This window comes from Gallinula chloropus, assembly GCF_964237585.1.
Source record: "Gallinula chloropus genome assembly, chromosome: 20".
Taxonomy (NCBI): Eukaryota; Metazoa; Chordata; class Aves; order Gruiformes; family Rallidae; genus Gallinula; species Gallinula chloropus.
In genome coordinates this window covers 3,161,317-3,165,994 of record NC_140105.1, presented here as the reverse complement: position 1 = coordinate 3,165,994, position 4,678 = coordinate 3,161,317, and positions in this window count along the sequence as shown.

Sequence of the window (4,678 nt, the reverse complement as noted above, 5' to 3'; positions counted from 1 at the left end):
TAAAAACCCTGCAACTTCCGCATCATTCCTGAAATCCAACTTCTCTTTAAGCGTCAGCCACCGGTCAATATGGTTTCCCACATAGATCCTTGTTTTCCCCCTTCGTCTGTCAAGACTTTGCTTTCTCTTTTTCTTCTCCAGAAATGACAACACCGGGGGCCTTCCACACCTCTTGGCCGGCACTGACATTGCAAGCCTGGGGGGAACGGCAAGGCTGGTTAGCGAACGGCCTCCCGCACGCTTCCAGTGCACCCCAGCGCTCCGGACCATACGCAAACTGGCTGCCAAACGCCACAAGCCCTTTATTCCGACGAGTCCGGAGCCAGAACCGCTGGAAACCAAAGCGGCTGACAGCAAGCGCGGGCCCGCCGGGCGTGCAGCCCCGCACGGACGGCTCCTACCCGCGGTCCCCGACCCCCGCACGCCCTCCCTCGGCTGAAGGCGGGTGCGGCGGCACCTGCTCGCTCCCCATCCCACCCACCCCCCCGCTCCGCCGCGTCGCTCCGAGGCGGCGGCCGGGAACGCAGCTGTTTACAGTCAGGCCGCGGCGCCGGGCCCCGGGACAGCCCCGCCTCACACCGCCCCTCAGGGGCAGGGCCCCTCCCCGCCGCGTCCCACTCCTCCAGCCGTCCCGCTCCCCCCAGCCCGGGTTCCACCGCTCCTCTCGCACCCGCACCACACACACCCACCCCCGCCTTCCCGGGGGTACAGCCACCGGGCTCACTCACCCGCCGTGCCACAGCCGCGCCGCAGATAAACACGGAGCACGGGACCGACCGCGGTGGCGCACGCTGATGACGCAAGGCCCACCTGACGGCGGGGCGGAGAACTACCGGTCGCCTCAGCCGTGCCGCCCGGCGGAGCGGGAGAATTGGTCGCTGCCGCGGTGCCTTCCCGCGCGACGCTGGCGGCCGCTCGCGGGGCCGGGAGGGCGGCAAGAGCGGGAACGCGGCACCGGCCACATCGCCCGCCGCCGGCGGACGGCGGAGAGTTAGCGGGGGTCATCCGCTCTGCCCTCCGGGCCCTGGGAGCTGAGCCTGTCCCCGCGGAGCTGAGGCCCGGCCGGGTCCCCGTAACGCTCCTGATCGCGCTGCAAGTGGGGCCGGGCTTGCGAGGGGCCGGGACCAGTTTAAGGAGACGGGTCACCAGCCCCGGGCCGGCCCTTAAAGAGTACAAAAACCCCGACACCTGAGGGGACTGACAGACCAGTCGGCCTGCTGAAGCTGAGGCAGGTTACACGGTGTATTTTTAACGCTCATTTCATAACGTTTTACAACCAAAAAGTGTTTCCAAACACCACTCCCCTGTGTGAATCGCTGAAGTGCCATCTGAACCTCCCCAACACGGCCTGAGGTGGTCTGCTAACCAGTGCTAATTTCTCATGCTGATCCTGGCCTGTGACAGACACAATGCTTTTAATTCCACCAAAATATCTATTAATGCTGATCTTACTACTTCTATGCCCGTGCCAACATACTTAATACTTTGCCATGACCTGTTTCCACACAAGCCCTTTAATAAACACGCATTCCTAGTACAGCGCAGGGTACACTGGAAAGCGGCAGCAGCTGCCTCTTCGGAATGATATCTCAAAGCCAATACCCCTGGCTCAGCAAAGGTTAAGGTTCATTTTCCTCCACAGCAATGCAGAGAAATGTAACTGAGGGCACCAGGTGCAGCCAGAACTGCAGCCATGCAGGAAAGAATTTCAGAGGTTTACATAGTTCATAGCAGTCTCTCCACTATGTTATTTCAACTCTCTCTCTCCTCTTACCATCACAGCCCTGGCTACACTATCACCTTCCTGCTAATAAACATTTTTACTATGCTTCATGAATTTCCAGAGCAAATACCCCTCTCTGAGCTCCTGCATATTTTGCTTCCAAATATAAGCACAGCAATACAGCAGTAATGCGCCTCAAGCTTAAGTAGTGTACCTCACAAACTTAAGAAGCCCACTGCCTCCTGAAGCATGTGTTTTGCTGGGCTTCATAATATCCTACTACAGTGATTGTTCACTTAGGGGTTTTAAGCCCTTCGGTACAGAAGCGTTATTTCTAGACAAAACGTGATTTACAACACTGTCTTAAAGTCATACCTTCATGTTTCAGTTCTATACCCCATTAAAAATACAACACAGCAGCGGTATTAATTAGCCCCTGCCAAGGGCAAACTTTCTCATCACAAACAGCTTCAGCCAGTCTCTTTCCTTTCTAATCTGCAACAGAATCAGTGACAACTATTCAATAAAGCGAACTAACAGTGAATCTGAAAACCACAGGGATTATCACCACACCATTCACTCCTGCAAGAATCATTGCTCGTATTAATATCTTCAAGTCTTACAGAACAACCTTTTAAGAACGACATCCAAAAGATCGATTGACACAAAGGTTTAAGACTCTCAAAAAGCATGCTCATTTTCAAAACTGAGTTCCCAGTCATTTAGGCTTTTGTGCTACAGAACAGAAAATATCATATTTTAAGACATTTTAAGAAAATTATCTGTACCAAAGTCATTAAGACGTGCATTCTCATTGTATCTTGATCCATGTAAACACAGTAAGACAAAAATAGAATTTCCTATGTTCTATTGAGCACTGCTGAGGAGGATTAGTCACATTAAAATTCTTCCACATGAGCTTCCTGTCTTTAGGTTATCATTCTCATATTTGCTAAGGATGGTTTTTAATATTAAAAAGCAACTAAATTTAGCTGTGTAATAATTAACATGGGATAAAAGCTTTCTGCAGAAAACATGAGGTTAAAAAAAAAATAGTTGAACAGGCAGAGTAATGAAACCAATCAGCTGGTGCATTTTCACTAAACAGCATCTCCAACAATAAATTTCCTTCATATTTCCTATTTTTACTTTCTCCTCCTCACCATCTGCTTCTGTTCTTTCTTCCAAAAAGCATCCACCTTATTTAGCTTCACTCACCCCATCCCGGAATTCAGACTGAATAGAAACAAGATTCCCAATGCCAAAGAAGTACTAGATACTTTTAACAGTCTGCATTGATTCGAAGCTTTGTTTAACACCTCTTCTAAACAAAGGAAGCCAAGTTGTTTTGGCCAGCAGTACCTTTGGATTGTACCTCTGCCTTCAGTGCTGCCATTTTGCTAAATCCTCCCCTGCACTAAATCCCACAAGACTGAAGAAACAGGTTGAATTACAGAACCCGTAAGAATTTCAGCTACCTTCAGCATTCTTCAGCAAGAGAAAGAGCTACTCCTTCCAGACACAAAGCCACCTATGGAATGGTTGACTGGATTGCTGTTACTCCAGGAAAACACAGAAGACAGAGCTCCCGAGGAGTTAGCAACACCAGCAGCACAGCCCCTTGCAGGTCCCCATCCTCCCTAGGAGGCTGCAGTCGCTTTGCTGACCTGCCTCTGGGCCCGAGCCAGAGACAACCAGGGCCCCAGGAACCCATCAGTCAGGACAAGCACCCTCAGTTCAACTCTCTGCAAGCAGCTCAAGTACAAGTACACCTTTTTTGGGAGCTGTTTTTATAACGGTCCTAGCTAAATGTAAACTGTTTGCTGCAGCAGCACAACACTTCCACCTGGTTTAATGCTGCCACCCTGCTCGTCTGGCAGAGGAGAACCCTCCTTACATCAAAACTTGAGCAGAGACGACTCAGTTAACTCTGCTGATCGCATCTGGCTCGTTCTCCACCCCTACCCAGCTAGCCACCGGTAGTGGAAAGGCCAGGCCAGGCAGCCGGTTTGCTCCGCTGAAGAGCTGCACAGAAAACAAAAGCCTTTTTCCCAACAACACCCTCACAAGGGCGCTCCGCGGGCCTGGAGAGACCGCAGCTCCGGCAGCGGAGCCTCCAAACCCCCAGGGCGGCAAGCTTGTACTGAGACCGGCTCCCCAGGCCCCGCCACCCCCTGCGAGGCAGTGCAGAGCGCCTCAAGCCAGCTCCTAGGGCACAACGGCACAGAGCTCCAAGCTTGAGCTTCCCGCGCTCGCAGGAAAAACCCGCCCTCACTATGTGATTTGGCAGCAGGCGCAAGGCTGATGACACCACAAGGCCCCGCCCCGTCCCGCCCCCGCCGCCTGAGGCGGGAGGAGTCGCTCGCCTGACAGGGCTGAGGTGGCGGCCGCGCTTTCAGTGATGTGCAAAACGTTTTGTGGGAAACAGAGCGTGTGTTGATGTGGAGAGCGACCCAGTCTTTCTGACAGCGTGAGCAGAGTCACAACTGAATCCAGCGATGGGCTGGAACCACAGCAACAGAAAACTCTTTGTATAAATGCCTGACATGCACGGTCAGGAGAACCTTCCCAGTGCCAGTACTCGTGTTGTACCGTGTCCAGAGAAAGCGAGACAAGGAGGAGAGCAGATGAAACATGGGAAACAACACTGAGAAAATACAGAATGGTGCTGGCCAGTGACAGCACCAGAGCGTGGGTCCTGAGGGACGTCCCTGCAGGGGAGGAAAAAAGCTCATGAGAGACCTCCTCGTTTTGTGAGGAAGGTTCTTTGAGCCTGAGGCCTCCGGACCTCAGTGTGAGGAGAACAAGCCCCACAGAGCATCCAGGGAGGAGCATGAGCCAGGCAAGCTGCCCTCACACAGGTCCCACCGACCTTAGGTCACATCCTTGTGCATCCAAGCTCAGCATGGGCCCTGTGAAGGCCGGGACACATCTCTGTGGCAGTGTCTGTCCTTC